General features: G+C 43.8%; 1 protein-coding gene and 1 long non-coding RNA gene across 7 annotated transcripts in view; one reads left to right on the top strand and one right to left on the bottom strand.

The window, feature by feature from the left end:
- Positions 1-1,695: 1,695 nt before the first annotated feature.
- On the bottom strand, positions 1,696-9,627 carry LOC309848823. The gene is made up of 2 exons (XR_014303318.1): positions 9,450-9,627; positions 1,696-2,136 (listed from the first exon to the last, which is right to left on the bottom strand). It is a non-coding gene; the product is annotated as an uncharacterized lncRNA (long non-coding RNA).
- Positions 9,628-9,633: 6 nt separating this feature from the next.
- The window catches only part of GGACT (gamma-glutamylamine cyclotransferase), a 52,323-nt gene continuing 41,679 nt past the window's right edge, over positions 9,634-20,277 (top strand). The window contains exons 1-2 of one of the 6 annotated variants that reach the window (XM_082700837.1): positions 9,634-9,735; positions 13,473-13,645. The gene's annotated coding sequence lies outside the window, so the exon portion shown is untranslated. Of the gene's footprint in view, positions 9,736-9,775; positions 10,089-13,472; positions 13,646-20,277 lie in introns of those variants that run through there. The other 5 variants (XM_082700841.1, XM_082700838.1, XM_082700839.1 and 2 more) reach the window with 5 other exon arrangements.

The following is a 20,277-nucleotide window of genomic DNA, read 5'->3' as shown; positions in this document are numbered from 1 at the left end:
TCTCTCTCTCTGCCTGCCTCTCTGTCTGCTTGTGATCTCCGTCTGTCAAATAAAATAATAATAATAATTTAAAAATTAAAAAAAAAAAGAAATCTGATTTTTATTGGGTGGCTCAGTGGGTTAAGCCTCTGCCTTCAGCTCGGGTCATGATCTCAGAGTCCTGGGATCAAGCCTGGGGTCGAGCCCCACATCGGGCTTTCTGCTCAGCAGGGAGCCTGCTTCCTCCTCCCTCTCTGCCTGCCTCTCTGCCTGCTTGTGATCTCTCTCTCTGTCAAATAAATAATAAAATCTTAAAAAAAGAAAAAAAGATTTCTATTTTGAGATCACTTGGGCTGCCACTGGGAGAGGAACTAGAACGAAGAGACCCTCCTTGTGTCCAGGGAAGGTTGAGGGCTTGTGGTGACCAAGTGGCAGTGAAGTCAGGGACATGTGAACGGATCTAAGAAGTGCTTGGGAGTCACTTGGTGATGGACAGGAGGTGGGTGGGTGAGGGAATGCTAGTGTTCCCATACGGTCAAACACAGACTGGTAGGAGCCAAGAGTCAGGACCCGAATCTGGTTGGACTTTGGCTCTAGAAAAGAGGAAATAAAGTCCCTGTGTGTTACAAGTTCCACATAGAGACAGATGTAGACACATCTGTACATGTGTATGGTTGGCCAAACCCCAGTCTGGGAATGAAAATCGTCCGTAAGTCCAGCCAGAATCTTCACAGAGTCTCTGCCAAGTATGATGTTCAGGTCACTGGAGCCCCCTTCACTCTACGCGGCACTGGTCCCAAGTTTGTGATTTGTATTTTGGGGCCTAGTGTGCATTTCTCCCACCGGAGCACGGAGCACTAAACTCACAGCTCTCCACTTTTCTTTCTCCCCTGCCGGAGAGCATCCACCCCTGGACACCCCGGGATTTCCACACTTGCATCTGTCTTTGTGACTCGTGCATCTCCTCCCTAAGGGGCCTCTATCTTTTAAAGAGGATTTAGCTTACATTAACTAACTGGGATTTAAATAAAAACTTAGAAAAAACCCCAAACAGGGTTCAGCTTTTCAAAGGCAGGTCCTGACTCACATTCTACTACATTTGGGATTGCTGTCCCCCGAGACTGCTTTTACCCTGACATCACTACTTTCTTTTTTTCACTTTACTACGTTTTATCTGGAGGTCATAGTCGATTCATGTACAGTTGTAAGAAATAATACAAAAATAGAGAAATACATCCCCATACTCTACACCCAGTTTCCTCCAATGGTAACAGCTTGGGGAACTACAGTGTAATATCACAGCAAGGAATCGACCTTGGTACATCCATGGACCTTCCCGAGATGTCATCAGTTTCATCCGTACTCATTTGCCTACTGCGCTCTGTGAAATGTTACCATGTGCGAGGGTTTGTGCGGTCACCACGGTCAAGATACAGAACTATCCCCCCACAAGGATCTCTTGTGCTATTCTCATGTTACTTTTCCCAAAATATTTTTAAGGTGTTTTTTAAGATTTATTTATTTTTTTTTAAGATTTTTTATTTATTTATTTGACAGAGAGAGAGATCACAAGTAGGTGGAGAGTCAGGCAGAGAGAGAGAGAGAAGCAGGCTCCCGCTGAGCAAAGAGCCCGATGCGGGGCTCGATCCCAGGACACCGAGATCATGACCTGAGCCGAAGGCAGCGGCTTAATCCACTGAGCCACCCAGGCGCCCCTATTTATTTATTTTAGAGAGGGAGGAGGGGCAGAGGCAGTGAGAGAGAGTGAATCTCAAGCAGACTCCCAGCTGAGCCATGGGCCTGAGATCATGACCGGAACTGAAATCAAGAGTCAGTGGCTGAGCCAATCAGTGGACTGAGCCACCCAGGTGCCCCCAACACAGAATATTTTCTTGAGCACCATCTGTGCCGGCTGCTGGGGATACCATGGAAAGTGCAAACAGAGGGGATTCCCACCCCTGTGGAGCTTGGGTCTTTATTACCTCAGCCAGAAGCACTGTTACCAGCCCCCCTTCTGGGGGACTTCTCTTGGGGAGTCCCCAGGCCCTCGGCCAGGCATTGGTGTCTTCTACATTTGCAGCTGTCCAAGTCACACATTGTAAGGGCATTTCTTTCCTTCTGTGTTCAAAATTCTCCATCAGTTGGTGATTCTTTTTCCTGAAGGAAATGAAAGTTAAAATCAGGTTGAATTTTCTATGTCACAGCAACAGATGTTGGTTCAGACACCCCAGCCTTCTCTTATGGGCCTCATATTTATAGTGAAATTTTCACTGAGCATCAGGGGGAAGAGGGTACTAAGGCATAAGCCCCATCAAGGGTCAGCCATACTGTGCATGGATAAAGGGATGAACTTAGAGTATTGGCCCAAATAGAAGGATCCTCAGAACTGAGTAACCCTGGTCTTCAGTAAAGCAAAGCACTTAATATTACATGAAATATTCACTAATAATGACCAGACATGATTATTGAATATTATAGCTTCATTTTAAAATCCCAGATTCTTAAATGATCTCTCTCACCTCTAAAATTCTACCAAGAAAACATTAATTTAGGGTATGGGCTCTTTTAAGATAATGTTCCCCATAAGATACAAATTGGAAGCTGGAATCCACCTCAGAGTAGAAGGAGCAAAGGTCCTGTGTGGGACAGCGTGCTTGGCATGGAGACAAGGAAGACAATGGTGGGGACAGAACCAAAAGAAGACACTAAATACTAAGTCTCAGCTTCTTCCTTCATTTTCCAATCTCTTTAAACTTTTATATAGGAGTCACAGTTTATCTTGACATTGGCCAATTTTGAGTATTAAGAAGTGGCAACAAGAGAGACTTTTCGCCTTCTACTTTGTAAACATCTGCTTCGTTTGAAATAATTTTTCCTTCTAGATAAATGAACTACATGTGTGGCATCACAGAGAAATCTTTACTCAAGAGAACCACGGACGTGTTTGTAATAAAGCTGTGCTAAGGGGCATCGGTGGGAAGGAGACGCCATAAGGGAAACTCAGGTAACCAAGGTGGTTGTTAAATTGTTTGCCCAACACACGAGAGAGGTTCTGGGGAGACTAGGGGTTCCAGAACAATGCTGAGTGGCAGCGTTTTCCAGAACACGGGTTGAAATACGGGCGTGCAATGTAGACTCTTCTCTGAACCATGCCTTCATATCTTCACTAGATTCTAGATGCTGTGTGACTGTCTTCGTGCTTGTCTGGAAATAGCTGGCATTTGAGTGCATAAAGCTTGCATGTGGGAAGAAAATGTGTTCCCAGCTGGGTTTGAATCCTGTTCTTTCATTTATCGGTTGTATGACCTTAGACAAGTATAGTGGGCTGGATAGCATTACCCCAAAATTCAAGTCCACTAGGAACCTCAGAATAGGACCTCATTTAGAAAGAGGGTTGTTACAGATAGAGTTAACCAGCTTGAAATGAAATCGTCTTGGATTCATGACAGGCCCTAAGTCCAAAGACTGGTGTCTTTGTGAGAGGAGAGGTCACAGACAGAAATCACAAGTAGGCAGAGAAGCAGGCAGAGAGAGAGGGGGAAGCAGGCTTCCCACTGCGCAGAGAGCCCAATGCAGGGCTCGATCCCAAGGTTCTGGGATCATGACCTGAGCTTAAGGCAGAGGCCCCAACCCACTGAGCCACCCAGGTGCCCCTTCCTTATCCATCTTTTAAAAAGAGATTCGTCTCAGGTGCCTGGGTGGCTCAGTCAGTTAAACATCTGCCTTCAGCTCAGGCCATGATCTCAGGATCCTATGATCAAGTCCCACATCAAGATCCCTGCTCGGAGGGGAGTCTGCTTCTCCCTCTGCCCCTCCCCGCCCCTGCTCATACTCTCTCTTCCCCTGCCCCACCCCGTCTCACAAAAATAAATAAATAAATGAATAAATAAATAAATAAATAAATAAAATCTTAAGAAAAAAGATTCATCTCAGCAGCTACGTTTCTATAGTAATGATTTTGATGGCTGGACTTGAGATTTGTCTCAAAGAAAAATCAAAACTACTCATTTCTAGAACTTTCTGATAAAGTAAATGGATTATAATTTTTAGAGTACTGGTCTAGGAATCTGCACACATCTGCAAACAAGGTGATAAAGTGGAAAGAACAGAGACCAGAAGTGTGAGATTATCCTAGGGTCAAGTTCAAGGCATTAAGTCATTTTTCTGTTAGTTACAAACACTTCCAACCTGCCATTAGTTACCAGGAACCTGGAATGAGCCACTTAACTACTTACTGCATGTCTAAGGTGCTTCTAATAAAATTAATGATGGTAGTGGTGGTTGTTGCTTTATTGTTAATTTCTCTGCTACGAAATAAGATGTTTGGACTATGCCAGTGGTATTCGAACATCCCCAGATGTTTAACCCTTTTTTCTAAAAAATGTAAATCTTACAAAGAAGTCTACCATAAAAAGTTACAAAAGTAGGCTGCCTTGGATGCTGATATAAATGGTCATTAAAAAATTTCTTGTGAAATGTAAGAATATTTGAAATGCCAACACCTTTGTGGAAACAAAATATCTGCAAAGTTTCTAGTCCTTCAAAATATTCTGAGGGTAAAACATACTTAAGACTGAAAAAGGAGAATTCTCCTCTGCCATTCGTCAGGCTGAGAAGGCACAGATTATATTCGCTGCAAAATAGACAAGAAACCACATTCCTCCCACAGATACACTGAAGTGATATGTCAGATATCCCCCTTCAGTGGGTGACTGCTGCTTTCTTACTAAGAAATTTTGTTCTGGAAAAGCACTGACTGTAAGAGACACTGCTATTTGAAATCGTCAGTGAGAATGGGCTAGCAACATAAGCTCTCTCCCTCATCTGTCAAGAGAAGGAAATTCTCTGCCTGGTCTTTATCATACGACACAGGAGTCAGCCTCAGACATAACCGCGCATATGAAAGCTCTTCACAGACAGAACTATACATCGAGGGTTGTTCATTGGAATTAGTACTTTACACAACAAGGCTCAAATATAAAAGAAACCATTAGCCCAGAGGACGTACATCTCCTTGTATGCCACCCAGCTTCCCTATTTTAGCCCTCGTGTTACGAGCTTGGGTTGGGGCTCACTTGGACATGAGTTCAAATCCTAGCACTCTTGTTTGCTGGCAGCATGCCTTTTAAGAGAGTTCTTTAGCCTCTTAGAGACGTTTTGTATGTAAAATGGGCAGGGTAACATCTGCTTCATACTCTTGTTCATGGGATAAAATGAGAGAAGAGTCAAATTGTGCAGGGCACATATATAACAGCACTGAAAATGTGTCCGTTTCCTACATCAACAGCTCAAGGGAATCGAGCTGCATTTTATCTTGTACTGTCTACATTTCTAGGCACCAGGTGAGCATTATTTCCTTTAAGAAGTTACTGTTTGGGGGCACCTGGGTGGCTCAGTCCATTAAGCATCTGCCTTCAGCTTAGGTCATGATCTCAGGGTCCCAGGATCAAGCCCCACATCGGGTTCCTTGCTTGGCCCTGAGTCTGCTTCTCCCTCTCCCTCTCTCTCTGTGATCTCTCTTGCTCTCGCCCTCTCTCAAATAAATAAATAAAATCTTTAAAAAAAAAAAAAAAAGTTACTGGGGCGCCTGGGTGGCTCAGTGGGTTAAAGCCTCCGCCTTCCGCTCAGGTCCTGGAATTGAGCCCCACATCGGGCTCTCTGCTCAGCAGGGAGCCTCCTTCCTCCTCTCTCTCTCCGCCTACCTCTCTGCCTACCTGTGATCTCTAGTCTGTCAAATAAATAAATAAAATCTAAAAAAAAGTTACTGTTTGGCAAGCAGGACTAAATTACTTGATTCTGGTTTTAGGAAGAACAGTGGCAACAATATTATAGGCTCAGATTGCTTTGTAGCCTAACAATGACTCCCTGCAATGGAATTAGGTTCCATCATGATGGATGGTCAAATAACTTTTTCTGGGAGTTTTTACAATTCTTCTTTTTTACAATTCGTGATTAAGGATATATTCACCAAAACTAATGATACAATCTCACACATATAATCTCTCTAGCCTGCTTATTATTCCTAGAAGTATAGAAGATAGGCATGAATAGCATACAGTTTCAAATGGAATTGTCTGGAAAAGTCCATAGACTTTTTAGAAAAGTCACTGCATTTCTTTTGTGGAGAAAGAGTCAACGCCTTATTTTAAATATCTGACAGCAAGGGGCGCTTGGGTGGCTGGGTCAGTTGATGATCTGAATCTTGATTTCAGCTCAGATCATGATCTCAGGGTCATGAGATCAAGCCCCTCATGGGGCTCTGCGATGGGGCTCTGCTTGGGATTCTCTCTGCACCTCCCCAACCTGCTCATGTACATTCTTTCATGTACATTCTTACACACTAAAAACAAACAAACAAACAAACAAACAAAAAACAAAACTGACAGCAGCGCACATCATCTTTAAAACACTAGTTCCAGAAATACCAGGACTGAATTTAATATGAAAGAACATAGCTTTATGAGGTTTTTTTCCCCTCTGTTCGTTAATTTCTTTGCCATGGGAATTGTTTAGCATTAAGATCTCTTGTGCTAAGTAAAATAACTTGACAGAATGAAAAGAAGGAAAAAATAACCCTGTTGCTTTCAAATTTAAAATTGAACAGTTTTTTATATAGCTCGGTTTAGAAGTAGAAGGAAGGAATTCAATTATTTGGAGAATGTATTTGTTTCTCCTTTTTGCCCACAAATTTTCTAAAATTTTCTACATTAGCCTAATTAGTGGATCCTGAGTTGAACAGCAAAGGCTTTTTGTGAGGTTCATACAGCTATACACAGGGAAGATGATCAAATTAAACTGCACTTAAGTAAATATGATTGAATACCTAATTTCATCCATTGCACCACAGTGGCAAGTGCTAGAAACTCATACCAAGGCTAAAGTCTGCCCCCAGGAAACCTAGGCCAGTAGGGAATCAGTTGTATAAATCAGCTGTTAGAGAAGAGGTATCGTAACAGAGGCCAGAGCAAAAAACTACAGGGCAAGGTAGACAGACTTTTCTGTAAAAGGGGAGATGCCCTTTTGCTTTAAATGCTTTAGACTCATGCCCTAAATGCTTTAGACTTTGTGGGCCACAGACTCCTGGACTGAACAAGCATCACTATGTTTTCAGTAAAAGTTTATTTTTGAATACTGAACTGTTCGTATCATGTAACTTTCACGGGTCACAAGCATTCTTTTTTCCTTTCAAGCATTTAAAAATGCAAAACTCATTAGCTCATGGGCCATACAAAAACAAGTGCTGGATAGATGTCGTAGGTTATTTGGGGCCAACTATGACTTTTTAAAATGATTTATTAGGATAATTTGGTAATAGTTTGATAATTTGGTAATAGTTCAGTAGATTTTGTAGGGTTATTTAGATTTCAAGCTTCTTACATAGTCTCCTTGTTCTGTTACTTATTTCACATTGTAACTACAGTTTCTTTTTTTAAAAAAAGATTTTATTTATTTATTTGACAGAAAGAGAGATCACAAGTAAGCATAGATGCAGGCAGAGAGGGGGAAGAAGGCACCCCGCTGAGAAGAGCCCCCCCCCCATACAGGGCTTGATCCCAAGACCCTGAGATCATGACCTGAGCAGAAGTCAGAGGCTGAGCCTGAGCCACCCAGGCACCCCATAACTACAGTTTCAAAAGATGAAGCTGTGTCCTATCTGTAGTGTGTTACTTGCAATGTTGGAGGCATGTGGGAGGGGTGCAGGACATGGGGCCAGGCTCTTTCGCATCAAGTAGCAGTCTATTTAGTCAAATATAAATACAAATCAGGCATCTACCTTGGCTACCTTATTTCAAGGAAGTCTGGAAAACAGAGCTTGGCAATTACCCGCTTGGATTTAGACAACAACGATGGGCAACATGGGTAATTCCAACTAAAGATAATTAATTGGTTTGAATCATCTGAGTTGATAAAAGACATGTCTGGTGAGCTTTAAACCTATGTAAGTCATTTGTACGCTTGACCCCGAGCCTGGAGGATATGGGAGATTATAGATGGCAAAGTAAGGACCTGAATGAACACAAAACAGCTGATGGTGGGTGGCCCCTTTTCCGCCAGTGACTCATCTGTACAATTTGGATGCAACCTGATAGCCTCCATGGGTCAACTGTGTTCCTAAACCCACCAGAGCAGTAGCGCCGTGTAACTCTTACATAGCGTACCAATCCTAAACTAATAAGCCATGTACTTGTAACTGACCACTCAGTTTCCTTGAAACACTGCGTGATTCTCACCTTTCTAAAGGAAATCTACACCCTTGCCTTGCCTGGCGGTTGTATTCACACCTTGTCCTGTGTGTGCCCATACACAAGAAAATCCTGGGACTCTAGATCTGACTGCAGTCTACCTGAACCAAAGTCTGCATTTTAAACCAAAATCTTCAGTTGATTCACATGTACATTTCAGTTTGAGAAGCACTAGAGCAAATCTTCATTAAATCATATTTCCCAAACTTGAATGTGCATCATAAACCCTGGTTAACATGCTAGGCCACACTCCTAGCATTGGTGGTTCAGGAGATCTGGGTGTCCCTGAAACTTTGCATTTCTAAATTCCTAGATGCTTTGATACTGCTGGACTGGGGTCCAGCATTTTTGCACATTTTTCATTTCACACATTTTTGCGTTTTGCACATTTTGTAAACTACTACTTTAAACTATTTGTCTATGAGTTATTTTTGAGAGTTAGCTGAAGACTTCATCCCATAGAGCCAAATCTATGTTCTAATCAGGTTCTTTAGCCTTACCTGGTAATAAATGTAACTGAACGCTCACCTTGTCACTGACTTTTATTTTCCTTTACCAGCAGAATTATTTATTCATGTATTTGGCTCATTTTCTTTTGCCAACATAACTTGTCCTCCCTCAAAAAAGAAAAGAAGGGAATCATTTTTCATTTAAAAAAAAATTAAGATGTTTACTGCTACTCTTTAAATAGATTGTGAAAAACATATGCTAGATGGTTTTTTAATAGTTCAATTTAATTATGAACTTCTCAAGACAAGAAAGAACTCTCTGAAATAAGTTATGGCTTATGGATCTGATATTTCAGATTTCTTTTGGATTTGTACATCCATTCAAAACACAACCACGGCTACATTATCTGAAATGTTTAGATAAAAATCAAATCGTAATGAGATTTCAACTAGTCCACATATATGAAAAAGTGGAAGGTGCAGAAAAAGATTAAGGGGGATTATTGCTATTCCAGTAACTACTTAGATATTTGTGTCTTTGGGGAGGGGTGACAGGAGCAGACCTCTAACCCTGTGCCCTTCTTGTCACCTGGGTCCCAAAAGGAGCATTGCTTAAACGCAGGATGAACAAAGTCTCTAGAGAAAAATTCTCCTTCAGCTTTAGGTCTTCACTCTTCTAATTTCTGGGGTCCAAGTTCTTTCATCGTCCCCGACAACCACTGTTTTGTTTTAAACGGGAGAATCGGAAGACAGGTGTTGGCATGGACTATGTGATTACCTGTGTCCAGCGGGATACGGGCGCTCAGTGTGCGATGTGTGTACCTGTCAGGTGTGGGCTCCGTGTGTGTGGCTGTGATGTGCCCCCAGGTGCGTCTGGGTCCGGTTCAGAGCCAAGGCTGCCGCGCGGCCCCAGGCGCGGGAGCGTCCGCGGCGGGTGTGTGCTCGCGCCCGCCTCCAGGGGGCGCCGGCGGGGGCGGCCTCCCGGGGCGGCTGCGCCCGTCTCGCCGCCGATTTCCGCTCGCTGCCCGGCCTGCTGTCCCCGACGGCGCCGCGCTCCGCGGCAGGTGAGGCGCGGCGCGCGGGCCGGACCGGAGCCCCTGTCCCCGCTCTCTCCGCGCGGGGGCTGTGGGGACGCCGGGAACTCGGGGCGTCCGTCCTTGCGCAGCGGCCGCCGGAGCCGGGAGGGGGGAGAAGAGGCCGGGGACCGAACTTGGCCGCGGAGGCGCCGCGGGCGGCCTGCGGGACCGGCCGGAAGGGAGGGGGACACCCGGCCGCGAAACGCGTCCCCAGAGTCGCTGCACGCGGCGGGACGCGGGCGCCACCGCCAGCGAGGGCGTGGGCGAGGAGAGCTGGTTCCTGTCCGCAGGTGTGGACGCTGCCGGTTCCTACCCAGGAGAGCGAGACGGGGATTCGGAAGGTGGTTTTGAAAGGCTCGCTCGGGTGAACGAGGGCAGTAGCGCTTCTCTGAAATGGTGTTAATTTCGGAGATTCCTGTCTGGGAGGAAACCCAAAGCGGCCCCAGAAATCCACAAACTTCTGGCATTTCCTTGGAGCCGTTAGTGACCCTCTGAGGCATAGGGAGAAGTTTCTCTTGCTGCCTTGATTACCAAGTGCGGCTGTTGCCTTCCACCCTGTCGCCCAAGGATGACTCGGTGATGGTACTCGAAACCCTGGCAGTGCAGTTTTTTAAACATCCCTTCTTGACTTGCTTTAATAAAGTTAGTGAAGCTTGCTTTATTAACGTAGAACTGGTTAAAAAAAAAAAAATGCATGAGACTTGTAGCCACTTTTTAGAAAGCAGATCATTCATTTTGCCAGATGTGCTAGGGAGAAATCATGGTTAAACACGGAAGGTCAGGGATGTCTGGGTGGCTCAGTGGGTTAAGCATCAGACTCATGACTTCCGTGGAGGTCATGATCTCAAGGTTGTGAGATCGAGCCCCAAACGTGGAGCCTGCCTCAGATTCTCCCTCTTCCTCTCCCTCTGCCCCTCCCCGCTCTCTAATAAAAAAGCAAAACAGAAAAATAAAGGACACGTCTAAATCTGTTGGATTGACCTATATAAAGTGTAGGTCTCACACTGTCCTTATGTACTTTTTCCTATAACGGAGGACTATTCTCCCTGGGCTCATTCAATGTATTGAAATGCTAATATGGAGAGCTCCTGCGGTTCGCCCTCATTTTCCCAAAATGCCTTGTTTTCCTGGAACGACTCCCAGGAGAAGCCAAAAGTTCTGAATAAGCAGAGAGTCCTGGTAGAGAGCATTTGTATTTCAAAAGCTGAGTTGGTAAAGGTAAATTAATTTCTAATTGGTGGATTTTTGTCAGATATTTTGGACTAGTTGACCTTGCCAACGAGGGTCTTAACTGTCAGCATCAGACTCCAGAGGGTGGTTATTCATGCTGGCCTTAGATACTGGGCAGCAGGAAGTAGAAGAGAACAGGGACAGAAGCTGTTACTGTTTTTAAAATTATCTGTTCTTCCTTCCTTTCTTTTTTTTTAATCTAGTGAGATCTCGTGAAAGTCCCAGCCTGTGTCAGCTCTTCCAAGTGGAGTGACTGGAAGGCTTTGTACTGAGTTAGCCAGGCACTTTACCAGGGGGTAGGGGCCCCTGAGGACTGGTACAGAGGTGAATGCCACAGTGTTTGTTTGCAGAGGGACAGGTCCCAAGGAGAGGCGATAAGGGACACATTCAAGCGATCTTAGCATTCTTCTCTAGAACATTCTCTATTCAAGGGCAAACCGTAGCAATTAGAGATTTTATTAAAGAGAGCACCAAGTAAACATGACCAGCCTCTCGTTTAACAGAGATTCATTCTTTAACCGAAGGTCTCTCTCTTGTCAGTGAAACTGCTCAGGGAAGGACAGCTTTGTTTAGCTTGGACCTGCCCTTGGACCTGAGAACTGTATGGGCAGAGCTTCCTGTGGGTAAGGTGTTACCCTCCTGTGGTGAAATTACAGGAAAGACCCAGTTCCTTGGAGTCTCAGGGTTTGTATGGGCTCATGGGGTAACAGACACAGTAAAGAGCTAACACGTTAAGGACAAAAGAAATTTCAAAGAAACGATGGTCTGTTGGGCTGCAGAGAGGTGAATAGTCACTGGAGGACCTGGCTACCGTCCCATTTGTTCTGGACTTTGAGCAGAGAGTAGAATTTTAATGAGCTGAGAGGTGGAATGGGGCGTTCCTGGTTGGCAGACACCGTGAACCGAGATAAGGAGCTTAAAATGTAACCATGTTCAGAGCAAGGGGTGTGCTGAGTCCGGACTCTGTGTAAGAGGGGGTGAGAGGGAGGCCTGCCTGGGGAGAAAGGCTGTCTGGCTGTAAACACTACTTTTTTTTTTTTTTTTTTTGTAATGAAGGGAAGGGGCAGAGGAAGAGGGAGAGAGAGAATCTTAAATCGGCTCCATGCCCACCGTGGAGCTGGACACAGGGCTCGATCTCACAACCCCGAGATCATGACCTGAGCCAAAATCAAGAGTCAGACACTTAACCGATTGAGCCACCTAGACATCCTTATAAACTCTACTTTTGGATCAAGGTTTGGGTTTTCTTTTTCTTTTTTATTAAAACAAACACAAAAGCAGAGAGACTAGTACAATGAACTTCCCCGTTGTATTTGTTAAAACGATTTCTTTGGCTATATCTGCTTCATCTTTTTTGTTGTTGAAGCAGTGTGAATTCCAGACATGTCTTGTTGCCCTTAGAGAGCATAGTACGTGCTTCCAACAAAAGGTCTTTTTCTCATATAGCCTTACTACCATCATCATCTCCTGACTGTATTGGCAATAATTCCGTAATATTTTCTAAGACCCAGTCCACAAAGTTCTTTGATGGCCTCAAAAATGCACTTACTTTTACTGTTGGAATCCATACAAGGTCCACACACGGTGTTTTGTTGAGTAGCTGTTGCCTCTTTTAATCTAGGACATGGGTTCGGCAGACTTTGTGACAAGCGTCAGACGCTAACTCCCGCAGGCATTGGAGGCTGTGTGGTCTCAGCTGCAACTACTCAACTGTGCTTTCCTGCAAAAAGTAGCTGGAGATTATATGGACGTGAATGAGGGTAGCCGTGTCCCAATAAAATTTTGTTTTCAAGGCTTTTGGGTTTGAACTCCATTGGCAGCTGGACTTACCTGAGGGCCAGAGTTTGCTGACCCTGGTCTGTCGAGGTCCCAGTGAGTTTCTTTAGTGCTGGTGACTTACTGGTGGCCCTTGGCTGCCTATAGATGCCTCACATTCTGAATTTATTTGGCTTTTTGTATAGTATGATTTAGCTTGTTCCTCTATCCCCTGTAGTTCCGGTAAGCTGGAAGTTAGATCTAAATGTTCAGGTTATTTAGGTTCAGTTTCTTCATTTTGGGCAGGTGTACGAAAGAAGTGATTTGAATTGTTTTTTAATATAAATTTATGACTTTAAAAATCTCCAAAGCCCTCATCTAAGAGGCTCAATATTCCTAAAATAGGTTTTGCCTGATGGCAAAATACACTTTTTTTCCTTTCTCATCTTATTTTCCTTACTTGAAAGAGAAGCTATGGTTGCTATTTCTCAAGGATGTAGAGAACTTTGAACCCCTCTGCTAGGTCAGTGGTAACTCTCCTCTGTTCATGTTACCCTGTGGCCTCTTGGCCTCTTGGCCTCCTCCTACTTTTTCCTACTGAATGGAAATACCTTCCTTCCTGGGCCCAGGCTCAGGGTTTCAGATGCCATCCAGCAGGGGCTGAGTGATTTCTGTTTTGAAGCCCCTTGTCTCTGAAACACTCAACTTTCTTCACTTGTCCTCCTCTTTATCCTCTGCAGCAGGACTGAGAGCTGGATACCTGATCCATGGCCTATGGGTCACGCTGTGAGGACGGAGTTCTCATCCTCCTGTCGCGTTAGAAGGATTCTGAAGTCAAAAGCTTTGTAAACTCTCACACTTACTGTGGTGCTGGATTCCAGGGTGACATAGTTTTGAAGAGACAAGTTTACAGGTAAGAATTGTTTTTTCTTCTGTTCTAGAGTATGTCTTACTCCTAAATCCCAGAGCACCAGAGTAAGTATCTTGACAAAGAGTGTCACTTGGAAGTTCTTGTCTTTCTGCTGCTTAAGTTTAGTAGGTGAAACTGTCTGTCTGTTCATCCCGGTACACATTTTTCCGGATAGCATGGTATTTGTCTTTTTCATATTGATTTGTAAGAATTCTCTCTAAGGTTTTGTTTATTTATTTGTCAGAGACACAGCAAGAGAGGGAACACAAGCAGAGGGAATGGGAGAGGGAGAAAGGGCTTCCTGCTGATATGGGGCTTGATCCTAGGACCTTGGGATCATGACTTGAGCTAAAAGCAGACGCTTAATGATTGAGCCACCCAGGCATCCCTGGAAGAATTTTTTATCCATTGGAGATGCTAGTCCTTTGTCATAGATGTTAGACCTGTTTCCCCCATTTTTTAAACTTTGTTTACAATATTTATGCTCTGCAGAAAAATTAATTTTATGTATGGAAAAAAGTAACCAGTTTTCCCTTTACAATTCCCTCAATTTATTTTTTGCTTAGAAAGACTTGTCTGGGGGTGCCTGGGTGGCTCAGTTGGTTAAGCGACTGCCTGTGGCTCAGGTCATGATCCCAGAGTCCCAGGATTGAGTCCGCATCGGGCTCCCAACTCCACAGGGAGTCTGCTTCTCCCTTGGACCTTCTCCCCCCTCATGCTCTCTCTTACTGTCTCTCTCTCAAATAAACAAATAAAATCTTTAAAAACAAAACAGAATGAAACTTGTTCATTTCATTTCAAGACTGTTTGCTTTTTTTTTTTTTTTTAATTCTTAGCAACACAGGTAAATGAACATGTCATGAGAAGTAGGAACACATGATTCTATAAAAGAAGAATATTGAGGGGCACCTGGGTGGCTCAGTTGGTTACACATCTAGCTCAGGTCATGGTCTCAGGGTTGTGAGATCGAACCCCACATGGGGGCTTATTGACTCTGTGTGGAGTCTGCTTGAGCTTTTCTCTCCTCCTCCTTCTGCCTCTCCCCACACTTGTATGCGCTCTCTCACAATTCAAAATAAATAACTCTTTAAAAAATATATTGAAGGGACTCTTTCTACTAGATAATATAATATTAAATCGATTAAATGTTGGTGGTGTTTGGCCGATAAGTGTTGAAGTTGGGATTTGGGTATTTGGGGAATCATTATATCATTGCTTCTGTATAGATTTGACTTTTCATAATAAAAAGTTTTTCTTTAAAAAAAAAAAAAAGGAATAGTAGGGGGAGAAACCACCTTTGTTCCATTTGTTGATATTGAGCAACTATTAAGCTTCTCTGTGTTGGACACTGGCGGTGAGGGGTTAATAAATCCACAGGATCTTGTAACTTAGATTTCTCGCGCAGGAGACGGGTATTAACGCTCTGGTTAGGGGCAGCAACTCCCGTGTCAGACCACCTGGCTTCCAGTCCTGGCCTTGCCGGTCACTAGCTTCTCATTTTAAAAATAATGGGATGATCATTATGTCTACCTGGTAGGGTTTCGGGGAGGAGTGAATGAGGAAACCCCTGAAAAATCCTTCTTGTGGTACTTAGTGTTCAGTCAGTGCTCAATAAGCTCTGAAGGAGAGAGTGTCCGGGTGAAGCAGGCAGTGATCCGGAGAGGCGTGGATGCCGAGCGTGAGTGTGCGGTGGGGGTCAGGACCTGTCTTGGGCTGCGTAGGTAGGTTTGGGAGAACTGTTTGGAGGAAAACACCTTTGAGCAGAGATGTGAGATGTGGAAGATGTTGTCTTTTAATTCCAGTGGGAGTGTGCTTGCTTGGTGTAGTGAGGGGAGGGGGCACAGGTGAAGGCCTAGCCCCGAGGAGCGGCGTTGCCTCGTGCGGCGGAGCGAGGTGGCACCAGCTTCGTGGCTTGCAGTGTGGACGCAGGTGCTCACTCGTCTTCCGGTTCTCTGGGGCAGGAGTCAACATGGGTCCCTGTGGGCTGAAGTCAGGGCATCCGTGAGGCTGTGGCCCCTCCTGGAGGCTCTGGGGGGAGATTCTGTTTCCTCCCCTTTTCCCACTTCCAGAGGCGGCCCGCATTCCTTGGTTCACGGCCCCCCCTTCCACCTTGAGAGGTGGCTTGTCGTCCCTTCACCCTTCCACGTGGTCCCAGCTCTGTCTCTGCCCCCAGCCAGGAAGGGCTGCTCCACTTTTGAGGACTGGCGTGGTGAGAATGGGCCCATTTGGATAATCCGGGATAATTTCTGCATTTAAGGCCTTTACCGTTAACCCTATCCCTTACGGCGTGCGAGGGACCGTGTTCACAGGTTCAGGTTCGGGGGGTCCCTGGGAGGCCCGGGTTCAGTCAGCTCGCCTCATGCCACTGCAGGAGCGGGGCAGCGTCGCAGACATCGGGACCAGCAGATGGTCATTACCGGGCGCTACCAATCCTCGGGGCGAGGCGCCTGTGCTCTCCCCTGCTGACCCGGTGACTCCAGACACTCGGGGCCTCTCCTTTGGCACTGGGGAGAGAGGCTTCTGGGTGACCCGAGACAGATGAGCTCCGCCGAACGGCCATCAGGACCTCCCTCCTGTGCCCTGTATTCCCCACGGGTTGCTCCTGCCTCTGCGCCTGGATGGTGCTTTTCCTGCTCACGGCTCTTCAACCACTTACTTTTCTCTGCTGTGTTTGCCCGTGTAATTGTCTTCGCACACTGGCCTAAAACCCTGCCGGACTACTTTAAACAAAAGTCCTGCTAAACCATCTAGCATTTTCTCATATATGAACTCGGTTGAGATGAGAACCACACCTTCCTCATTTTGATTCCCTGGTGTACCGTCCTCTTAATAAGCCACCAGTAAGAAAAATATTTCCGGTTGGTTGAGAGTGTTATTGGAACTCTGATGTTTTGAGTTATGTCAGGATAAATGAGAGGAAGAGTGAATCAGAACTTCTCCTATTCATGCTGTCGTCTTCTGCGTGCGTTCGTACCCCTGCGCCTGTCTTCAGTGAGAGTTCATCACCTCTTCCGGCTGCTGTCGCCTGTACTTAGAAGGATGCAGCCGGTGAGTTAATGAAAATTATTAATATTTCTTCATCTCAGGGTAGTTTTACTAATTTATGAGCATTGAGATTTGAAAAGCATTCTTTGAGCCATTATTTGTACCATTACGAAGCCCTTATTTGTAGGAAGCAGCACAACTGCCTAGACTCCTTCTCTCTCGACTTGGCTTTCTGTAAAGTTAAATACAGATTGTAAAAGCCTACAAGGGGAAATCACAGTTGATTTGAACAGCACACGTTTGAGCTTCGTAAGTCCACTCGTGCAACTTTTTTTTTTTAAATAAATACAGTATTGTAAATTGTATTGTATTTTTTCTTCCTCATGAGTTTTTAAATAACTCTTTTTTCTAGCTTACTTATTATAAGAATACAATATGTAATACATATAGCATGCAAAATATGCATTAGTCGACACGCATGTTACCACTAAGGCACTAAGCTCTTAGTAGTTAAGTTTTGGGGAGTCAGAAGTTATACTCAGATTTTTCAAATGCAGGGACGGTGCCCAACTCCAGCGTTGTTCAAGGGTGACTGTGGTGTATATTATAAATGAATAAAGAACAGTTAGATGGCATTTTGGGGAGTTTTGTGAAGACTAAGTCACTGTTGTCTTTTTTCTCTCAGCATTTCATTATGAACATTTCCAGCCATACTCAAAAGGAGAGGCCAGTAAACCTTAACCCTTCATGAGCCAACACAATGTCAGAAATCCATGCAGCATCCTGGTTTTGCCACTCTTGTTCCGTTAGCCCCTTTTTCTTTGTTTTTTCTTGAGTTTTTGTTTTTTGCTTACTTCTGGGGGATTTTGAAGCAAATACTAGAAATCATGTCATTTTATCACTAAATATGTTAGTATGAATTTTTTTAAAGTTTCATTTTTTACATAACTATAATCCTCCCTAACAATGAATGAAAAATCCTTAATATATATTCAATATATATATATAATTATATATTCAAATATTATATATATATTCAATATTTCTTAATGTATTTCTTAATATATATTCAAATATTTCTGTTCACCTAAAAAGGTCTGTGCAGTTGGTTTATTCAAACCAGAGTCAAAACAAAATCCATTCATTGTATCTGGTTTTCACATCTCCTAAGTCTCTTTTAATAATAAATATTGATGTATGTCAGACATTAGCTTAATTCAGAGTTCTCTTATTCTTACTTTTACCTCTTACTTTTACCTCTTATTTTACCTCTTACTTTTACCTCTGTTTTAGGGTAGGTACATACTCTCATACTTTCATTATTACTAGAATTTATATAAAGTAAAATTTGCCTTTTTTATTGTATAATTATATAGGTTTTAAAATGGATTGATGTAACCTTCATCACAGTTCTTTCACAGAACAGTTCCACCACCAAAAAAAGCCAGAAAACAAAACCAAAAAATACCAAGCCCTCCCTCATTCTGTCCCACTGTAAGTCAAACCCCTTCCCCTTCCCCTGACTGCTAACAACCCTTGATCTGGTCTCCATCTTTTTTATCTTTTTTTTTCTTTTTTTAAAATATTTATTAGTTTATTTGGGAGAGAGGGCAAGAGGGGGAGCCCACGATGTTGGGAGGGTTGCTGGAGTTAGAAGGAGAGAGAGAATCCCAAGCAGATTCCACACTGAGTATGGATTCCAGTGTGAGGCTTGATCCCAGGACCCTGAGAACATGACCTAAGCTGCAGCCAGTCGTTGGATGCCTAACGGACTGAGCCATCGAGGTGCCCAGATCTGTCTCCATCTTGAAAAGTTTTTCCTTTTCACATGTCACATCAGGAATGTCACCTAAGTTGAGATTAAACAGTGTGCAACCCTTGAGACTGGCTTCCTTCACTCAGACAACAGCTGTGAGATTCTTCCGTGCATATATTCCTTTTCATTGCTGAGGAGCGTGTTGAGTCTTAGGGGCATTTCCCAGGTTACGGATCCATGCACTGTTAAAGAACATCGGATTCTTTACAGTTTGAGGGTAATAGGAATGGAGCTGCTGCAAATATTGCTACATAGGCCTTTATGTGATGGAAATTTTTCATCTTTTTAGAGCAGATCCCCAGGAGCAAAATGGCTGGGTCATATGGTACGTGTAGGCTTAACTTTTTGAGAAACTTGGGAACATTTCCAGAGTGGCCATACCCCACCATCTTGCATCTCAGCCACCAACGTATGAGAGAGTTCCAGTTGCTCCATATTTTCATTAGCACTCGCTATTGTCAGGCGTTTTCATTTCAGCCCACTAATAGATGTTTTACTCAGTTTTTTGAGTACTATAAAAAGTTATTTTTAATAACTCTTGAATGAGCTATTGAATTAAATTTACTTTATATGCCTATTATAAAAATAATTATTTCTGGTTTTCTGGTGATATTCCATAATTAAATATGGTAGATGTTCTATATGAAAAATATTGAATTAAAACCATAATGTTATTTAGAGAGGAAACTTTAAGTCCCACCAGATTTAAACCCTATTTGGCAAAGGGTTACAGAATGCTATCGGAATACATTTTGCAGTGGCCCATTCATTATATGTATCTTGGGCATGCCTCATTTCTGTTTTATCATTAGAAAGCCATAGTGCCATAACTGCTTTTGCCATCAGTTTTCTGTTAGGGTACATTGATCAGGGAGGGGGCCACCTGGGTGGCTCAGCCAGTGAAGCATCATAGGACTCTTGATTTCCTCTGGGGTCCTGAGATAGAGCCCAGCCCTGCCCTCTATGCTGGGTGTGGAGCCTGCTTGAGATTCTTTCTCTCCCTCCACCTCTCCTCTCCCCCCACTTCTAAAAACAAGAACAACGACGACAACTGTATTAAAAAAAGAAAAAGACCTGTGAATAGTAAATTACACGAGAGAAACTGGATGTAAGCAGAGAGTAATTTCTCTGAATGCCTTTTAACTACAATGAACATGGCACTGTTGTGGTTTAAGAATGGACTCTTCCCATGTGTCTGATGCAGTAGCGAAAGCTTGCATTTGAATAGCTTGTTCTTTATTAAAGCATTTTGAGCTCAAGGAAGAAAACCATTTGAAATTTGTTTGTGAAATAAAGATTGTGGCCCTCTCTTTGGATGATTCAGAGACCACAATCACTGGTCACTATTGCCTCAAAGTGTGGAATTTCTCCAGGATCAGTTCCCGAAATGTCGCTGCTAATGTTGTTGTCCCTCCCTTCTCAGATGAGATCACACTGTAGAAGTCTCAGGGTGCACAGGGTCGTGGCTGAGGGAACGGCCCTGTCGTGTCTGCCCCATTAGCTGCTATGGTTTGAGCTTCTAGTTGGTAGTTTTTAAAAAGAGTGGAAATTATTGTCATCTAGAATCTCTGTGTTCTACTTCTGAAGAGTTTCTGAAGGGTTGGGCCTATTGACAGACCTGCCTTTGTGACACAGCGGTGTCAGAAAGAAAAACTGAGCCTGACAAAGGAAGATGGAGGGCAGGTTGCTGATGGGCCTGACGTTGTTGTGGTACGAAGCCTAAGAGGCCAAGTGTTAGGAAAATTTGGTTCAAAAATGTGAAGAAATGGGATGGGTTTCCATGGCTACGTCATTTTTTGTTTAAAACTAGCAGTAATTGACCCTTACGTCAATT

The sequence above is a fragment of the Mustela nivalis genome (genome assembly GCF_964662115.1).
Source record: "Mustela nivalis genome assembly, chromosome: 15".
In the NCBI taxonomy this organism is placed as follows: Eukaryota; Metazoa; Chordata; class Mammalia; order Carnivora; family Mustelidae; genus Mustela; species Mustela nivalis.
Note: the sequence above shows the minus strand (reverse complement) of the source record. Positions and strands in the feature narration are given on the sequence as shown.